Source organism: Sus scrofa, chromosome X (assembly GCF_000003025.6).
Source record: "Sus scrofa isolate TJ Tabasco breed Duroc chromosome X, Sscrofa11.1, whole genome shotgun sequence".
Classification (NCBI taxonomy): domain Eukaryota; kingdom Metazoa; phylum Chordata; class Mammalia; order Artiodactyla; family Suidae; genus Sus; species Sus scrofa.
Window position 1 is genome coordinate 60,411,511 of NC_010461.5, and position 8,556 is coordinate 60,420,066.

Here is an 8,556-nt window from a genome sequence, read left to right on the forward strand (position 1 = left end):
CCTGTAATTTTCTTTTCTGTTGTATCTTTGTTTTGCTATTAGGGTGATAGTGGCCCCATATAATGAGTTTGGAAGTCTTCTTTCCTATGCAATTTTTGGGAATAGCTTTAGAAGGTAGGTGCTAACTCTTCTCTAAATGTTTGGTAGAATTCACCTGTGAAGCCATCTGATCCTAGACTTTTGCTATTGGGAGTTTTTAAAGTACTGATTCAATTTTAGTGCTAGTAATGAGTCTATGTTTTAATTTTCTATTTTTTCCTGGTTCAGTCTTGGGAGATTGTACCTTTCTAAAATTTGCCCATATCTTCTAGGTTGTCCATTTTATTGGTGTATAGTTGTTCCTTGTAGTCTCTTATGATCCTTTGTATTTCTGTGGTGTTAGTTGTAACTTTTGTTTTTTTAATTTCTGACTTGATTTGATTTTTTTATGGCCGCACCTGTGGCATATGGAAGTTCCCAGGCTAGGGGTCAAATTGGAGCTGCAGCTGCCAGCCTATACCACAGCCACAGCAATGCTGGAGCCAAGCTGCATATGCAATCTATGCTGCAGCTTGCAACAACACCAGATCTTTAACTCACTGAGTGAGGCCAGGTATCGAACCCATATCCTCACAGACACTGTGTCAGGTTCTTAACCCACTGAGCCACAAGAGGAACTACAAATTTCTGATTTTATTGATTTGGTACTTTTTCTTGATGATTCTGGGCTACATATCATTTTTTTTTTTTTAGATTTTCAAAAAACTTGTTTTTGGTTTCATCGATATTTTTTCTTGTTTTCCTAGATTCTATTTCTGTAATTTCTGCTTTGATCTTTATGATTTCTTCCTTCTAATAACTTTGCGTTTTGTTAGTTCTTCTTCCTCTAGTTGCTTTGGGAATGAGTTTAGGCTATTTATTTGAGATTTTTCTTTCTTCCTTAGGTAAATTTTCATTGTTATAAACTTCCCTCATAGAATTGCTTTGCTGCACCCCATAGGTTTTGAATCATTGTGTTTTCATTTTCATTTATCTCTAGGTATTTTTTAATTTCCTCTTTGATTTCTTCAGTAATCCATTGGTTGCTTAGTAGCATATTGTTTAGCCTCCTCATGTTTGTGTTTTTTTGAAGTTTTTTCCTTGTAGTTGATTTCTAACCTCATAGTGTTGTAGTGGAAAAAGATGGTTGCTATGATTTCAGTTTTCTTAAATTTTTCAAGGTTTGTTTTGTGCCCCAGCGTGTGCTCTATCTTGAAGAATGTTCCATGTGCACTTGAAAAGAATGTATATTCAGCTGCTTTCATGTGGAATGCTGTATAAATATCAATTAAGTCCATCTCATCTACTGTGTCATTTAAGGTCTATGTTTCCTTATTGATTTTCTGTATGGATGATCTGTCCATTGATTTAAGTGGGGGTATTAAAATCCTCCACTATGATTGTTTTATTTTCAATTTCTCCTTTTATGTCTGTTAACATTTGCCTTATATATTGAGGTGCTCCTGTGTTGGGTACATATATACTTAGAATTGTTATTTTTTTAAATTAAACCTTTGATCACTATGTAATGTCATTCTTTGTCTCTTAATGACAGTCTTTATTTTAAAGTCTATTTTGCCTTATGTAAATATTGCAAGTCTGGTTTTCTCTTAATTTTCATTTGTGTGGAATAACTTTTTCCATCCTCTCACTGTCTGTCTGCATGTGTCTCTGATCTGAAGTGAGTCTTTTGTAGGCAGCAAATATACTGGCCTTGTTTTTGTATCTGTTCAGACAGTCTGAGTCTTTTTATTGGAGCACTTAATCTATTTACATTTAATGTAATTATTGACATGTATGCTCCAAATGCCATTTTGTTAATTGTTCTGTATTTCAGTTGTGTATATTTCCCCCCTCTTTCTTGTTTTGTTATTTCTGTTGTGACATCATGACTATCTTCTTTTTTTATAGTTTTTTTTTGTCTTTTTTAGGGCCACACCTGTGGCATAAGGAAGTTCCCAGGCTAGGGGTCAAATCAGAGCTGCAGCTGTTGGCCTATGCCACAGCCACAGCAATGCCAGATCTGAGCTGTGTCTGCGACCTATACCACAGCTCACGGCAATGTCAGAACCTTAACCCACTGAGAAAGGCCAGGGATTGAACCTGCAACCTCATGATTCCTAGTTGGATTCATTTCCACTGCACCACGACAGGAACTCCTTAATGACTATCTTTAGTGTTATGTTTGGACTCCTTCTTTTTGTGTATATACATTATAAATTTTTGTTTTGCTACTTTAGTTACTATGAGGTTTTTGTATAAGAATCTATATTTATACACATGTATTTGAATTTACTGATTTCTTAATTTCAAATGCATTTAGATACCCTGAATTTGTACTCTTTTCACAATTATTGTTATTGATTTTATATTTTACATCTAATTGTTTTATGCATCCCTTAGCTGCTTATTGTGGGTACAAGTGATTTTACTGCTCTTATCTTTAACCTCCCTACTAGCTTTGTGTGTGGACAATTTCCTACCTCTATTGTAGGTTTGCCTTTACCAATGAGCTTTTCCATTTTGTAATTTTCTTGTTTCTAGTTGTGCCCCTTTTTTTTCTGCCTAGAGAAATTTCTTTGACATTTGTTGTAAAGATAGTTTATTGGTGCTGTATTTTTTTAGCTTTTGCTTTCCTGTAAAGCTTTTGATTTCCTGTCAAATCTGAATGAGAGCCTTACTAGGTAGAGGGTTCTTGATTGTAGGTTTTTCTTTGTCATCACTTTAAATATATTGTGCCATTCCCTGCTGGCCTGCAAAGATTTTGCTGAAAAATCAGCTTATAATCTTATGGAGATTCCCTTGTATGTTATTTGCTTCTTTTTTCCTTGTTCTTTTTTAATATTCTCTATTTAAAATTTTTGTCTATTTGATTACTGTTTGTCTCATTGTGCTCCTCCTTGGGTTTATCCTGTATGGGACTCACTGTGCTTCCTGAACTTGGGTGACTGTTTCTCATGTTATGGAAGTTTCCAACTATTACCTCTTGAAATATTTTCTCAGGGTCTTTCTCGCTCTCTTCTTCTGAGACACCTATAATTTAAATGAAGAGTGATTGATGTTATCCCAGAGGTCTCTTAAACTGCCCTCATTTCTTTTAATTGTTTTTTCATTGTTCTGTTCCACAGTGGTGATTTCCACCATTCTGTCCTCCAGCTCACTTATCCATCTTCTGCCTTGTTTATTATACTATTGATTCCTTCTAATGTACTTTTTCATTTCATTTATTGTATTCTTTAATTCTGTTTGGTTGTTCTTCACATTTTTAAATTATTTGTTAAGAACTTCTAATTTCTCTCTCTGTGCATCCATTCTCCTCCTGAGTTCTTTGATCAACTCTACAGTCATTACTCTGAACTCTTTCTTGGGTATATTGTCTATCTGCACATCATTTAATCTTCTTCTGGAGTTGTATCTTGTGTTTTTGTCTGAAAAATATTCCTCTGCTGCCTCATTTTGTCTAAATTTCTATTTGTATTTTTATGTATATGGTAGGCCATTTCTATTTCTCGACCTTGGAGAAATGGCCCTCTGTAGGAGATATCCTATGCATCCCAGCAGTACACTACTTTCTTGTCATAAAAGGGCCAGGAACCAGCTGGTCCCAGGGAAGTGTCTTATCTGTGCTTGAAGGTTCAGTTCTTTGGACTTCAGGATTATAGTTTATTTTTGCTTCTGATAGCTGCCCCCTATTGGGTGGTTTTGATTCAGGGGCTTGTGCAGGCTTCCTTGTGGAAAGGGCCAGTGTCTGCCACCTAGTTGGTGGAGCTGGGCCTTGGTCCTCTGGTGAACAGGGCTGTGTCTAGGCTCACGTATAGAGGTGGCTATGGGCTCAGAATATCATTAGGCAGCCTATCTGCTGATGGGTGGGATTGTGTCCCCACCCAGTTTGTTGTTTGACCTAAAGCATCCTGGGACTTGAGCCTACAGTCTGTTGGGAGGTGCAGGTCTTGGTGCCAAAATTTTCAGCCTCCAGGAGAGCTCATACAGATGAATGCTCCTTGATATGTCTACCACCAGTGTCCATGCCCCTAGGATAGGCCAGAGCTACCCTCCTGCCTCCCCAGGAAACCCTCCAAGTCCAGCAGTTTGGTCTCCCTTAAGCTCCTATCAAACTACTGCTTTTTCACTTAGTCTTGATGTGCATGAGTTTTTGTGTGTGCCCATTAAGATCAAAGTCTCTATTTTCCCCAATTCTGTGAAGTACCTGCAACTAAGGCCCACTGACCTTCAAAGTCAGATGCTTTGGGAGCTCTTCTTCCTAATGACAGACCCCTGCACTGGGGGGCCTCACCTGGAGCTCAGAACTCTCACTCCTATGGTGAATCTCTGTAATATAATTATTCTCCACTTTGTGGGTCACCCACCCAGGAGGTATTGTTTTTGGTTATATTGTAAGATCTCTCCTTCTAACCAGTCTCGTTGTTTCATCTTTATGTCTTTAGGTGTAGAGGATCTTTTCTAGTAGGTTTCAGTGTTTTTCAACAATGGTTGTTCCATAGATTGTTGTGATCTTGGTGTGCTTGTGAGAGGAAATGAGTTTAGGGTCCTTCTACCCCATCATCTTAGCTGATATCCTAGTACTGGAATCTTATAACTAGAAGTTTGTACCTTTTGACTACCTTCATTGAATTCCCCCTCCCCTGACTCCCACCTCTGGTAACCACAAATATGATCACTTTTTCAATCAGTTTGTTTATTTTTGAAGTATAATTGACCTATAACACATGTTAGTTCCTGTTAGACAACATAGTGATTTGTTAGGGAGCTTCCACTGTGGCTTAGAGGTTAATGAACCTGACTAGTATCCGTGAGAACATAGGTTCAATCCCTGGCCGAGGTCAGTGGGTTAAGGATCTGGTGTTGCCATGAGCTATGGTGTAGGTCACAGACGTGGCTTGGATCTGGAGTTGCTGTGGCTGTGGTTTAGGCTGGCGGCTACAGCTCCGATTGGACCCCCTAGCCTGGGAACCTCCATATGCTGTGGGCATGGCCCTAAAAAGACAAAAAGACAAAAAAAAAAACCATAGTGATTTGATATCTCTATACATTTCCAACTGTTAACCATGATAAGTCTGGTTATGATATGTAACTTCACAAAGATATTATTTAGTGACTATGTTGCCCACATTGCATGTAACTATATATATAATTTTATACATATATATGTATATAATTATTTCAAGTTCCTGATCTCTTAAATTCAAATGCGTTTTGACAACCTTGCATATTTACTCCTCCTACCAATGGTTACTGTTTTTGACACCATATTTTACATCTTTTTATTTTGGGTATCACTTAATTACTTATTGTGGATACAGATGATTTTGATACTTTTGTCTCAGAACCTTCCACTAGCTTTATGCACCACCGATTTTCTTCCTTTACTATATATTTGTCTTTACCAGTGAGATTTTCCTTTAGTAATTTTCATGTTTGCAGTTGTGGCCTTTTCTTTTTCATTTAGAGATGTCCCTTTAACATTTTTTGTAAAGCTTGTTTGATGTGCTGAACTCTTTTAGCTTTTGCTCGTCTGTAAAATGTTTGATCTCTCCATCAAACATGAATAAAAGCCTTGATACGTAGAATATTGTTTGTAGGTTTTTCTCTCTCATCACTTTAAATACATTATGCCTTTCTTTTCTGGCTTGCAGAATTTCTGCTGAAAAGTCAGCTGACAGCCTGATGGGAGTTCCCTTGTATGTAACTTGCCGCTTTTCCATTGCTGCTTTTAACATTCTCTCTTTAATTTTTGACATTGTAATTACAATGTATTTTTGTTTGGTCCTCTTTGAGTCAATCCTGTTTGGAGCTCTGTGCTTCTTGGACTCGGATGTTTGTTCCTTTGTCAATTTAGGGAAATTTTTAGCTATTGTGTCTTTAAATATGTTTTTTGTCCCTTTCTCTCTGTCTTTTCCTTTTGGGACCCATATAATGGGAATGTTAGTATGCTTGATGTTGTCCCAGAGGTTTCTTAAACTGTCCTAATTTCTTTTTTATTATTTTTTCTGTTCAGCTTCAGTGATTTCCACTACTTTGTTTTCTAGCTTGCTGATCCATTCCTCTGAATCATTGAATGTATCGTTGATTCTTTTTTTTTTCTTTGCTTTTTAGGGCCATGCCTGCAACATATGAAAGTTCCCAGGTTAGGGGTCAAATTGGAGCTACAACTGCTGGCCTACGCCACAGGCACAGCAATGATGGATCCTTAACCCAGTGAGTGAGTCAAGGGATTGAACCTGCATCCTCAATACTAGTGGGGTATGTTTCTGCTAAGCCACAGCAGAACTCCTATTGTTGATTCTTTCTAGTGTATTTTTCGTTTCAGTTATTGCATTCTTCATATCTATTTAGTTCTTTATATTTTCTAACTGTTTTCAAAAAACTTCTCACTCTGTTCATTCTATCTTCTCCTGATTTCTTTGAACTTTATGATTATTATTTTGAACTTTCTATTGGGTGCATTGCCTATCTTTAGTTTTTTTTGGGGGGGTTTACCTTATTTCTTCCTTTTGAACATATTTTTCTGTTGCCTCATTTTGCCTAATTTGCTGTTTTATTTTATTTATTTCCATGGATCTGGTAGGTTAGTCATGTTTCCCAGGCTTGAAAAAGTGGCCTTTTGTAGGAGACATCCTATGCATTTCAATGGCACACTCCCATCTGGTCACCAGAGCCATATATTCTAGGGGTACTTCCTATTTGGATGGCATGGGCCCTTGTGTTGTGGTAGGCTTACTACTGTCAGTGCTCTAGTAGGCATGACTAGTCCTTGTCCTATTGTTTGCAAGGCCCTGCTTTGTGTGGAGGCTGCTCACCACTGATGTGTGGGACCAGGGCATAAGGCTGCTGGTGGTGGGGCCCTGGGGGGTCCTAGGTCAAGTATTAGCTCAATGGTGAACAGAGCTGGGTTCCCAGGTCTCTGGGGGTTTTGGAGCCATTGTCATGGCCTCTGGTGGGCAGGGACATTTACTGATACATTTGGCTATGGGGTCCATGGTGCCCTGAAGCTGATGTTGGCCCAGTGGTGGGTGGGGCCACATCCCAATTTGGCTGGCTGAGGGGCATAAAGTGCCTCAGAGCTGGCACCATCCTGCTGGTGAGTGGGCTGGGTCCTGGGATCCTAGGGTTGGTGCTCACCCACTGGTGTATGAGGCCAGATCCTGGGGCTAGTAACAGCCCATTATTGGGCTGAGCCAAGTCGTGAAGTCTCTTGCTGTAAGCCCCAAGTGTCTTGGATCTGGTGTTGGTCCATTCGTGTGTGAGGCCAAGGCCCAAGGGGCCCCAGGGTTAATACCAGCTCACTGGTGATAACAGCTGGCTCCCAGTTTCTGTCTTCAGAGCTCTGCAGGTCCCAGAATTGATGTTTCAGATTTCTGTTGGGCAGGATCAGGGGTCAGGGGCTCATAGGGTTGTTGCCTACCCACTGGTGGGTAAGGCTAGTTCCAGGGCTAGTGCCATCTTGGCCACCTCCCCCTCTTTGAGCACTTTGAATATGTTATCCCACTGCCTTCTAGCCTTCATTGCTTCTAATGAGAAGTCAGCTGCTTTTTTCCCAAGTATATAGATCACATTTTCCTGTTTCTTTGCATGACTTGTAAGATTTTTGTTGAAAACTGAACATTTTAGATAATATATTGTAGCAATTCTGGGTAATGCTCTCCCCTCCCCAACTTGTTGTGGTTATTTGCTTCTTTATTTGTTTAGAGATTGGCTGAATTATTTTATTTTATTTTAAATGATTTTTCTTTTTTTCCGTTATAGCTGGTTTACAGTGTTCTGTAAATTTTCTACTGTATAGCAAGGTGCCCCACTCACACATACACAAATACATTCCTTTTTCTCACTTTATCATGCTCCATCATAAGCGGCTAGATATAGTTCTCAGTGCTATACAGCAGGATCTCATTGCTTATCCATTCCAAAGGCAGTAATTTGCATCTATTAACCCCAAATTCCCAGTCCCTCCCACTCTTTCCTCTCCCCCTTGGCAACCACAAGTCTGTTCTCCAAGTCCATGATTTTCTTTTCTGAGGAAAGGTCCATTTGTGCCCTATATTAGATTCCAGATATAACTGATATCATATGGTATTTGTCTTTTTATTTCTGACTTACTTCACTTAGTATGAAAGTCTCTAGTTCCGTCCATGTTGCTGCAAATGGCATTATTTTGTTCTTTTTATGGCAGAGTAGTATTCTATTGTGTATATATACCATGTCTTTTTAGGGATTGGCTGAAATATTTTAATGAAGTCTGTTTCTTGCTCCATCTTCCACAGCGTTAAGTTTCTTATTTTTCTTCTCAAGGGAGCACAGATTTGGTATGCCACAGTCACCTTGGCATAACAGTAGTAAAGACAGTCCCCGACTTATGATTTTTCAAATTTACAATATTGTGAAAGTGATATACATTCAGTAGGAATTATATTTCAAATTTAAAATTTTGATCTTTTCCCAGACTTGTAATATTCAGTACAATACTCTTTCATGATGGTGCGAAGCAGCAGCAAACTGTTGCTCCTAGTCAGCCACATGATC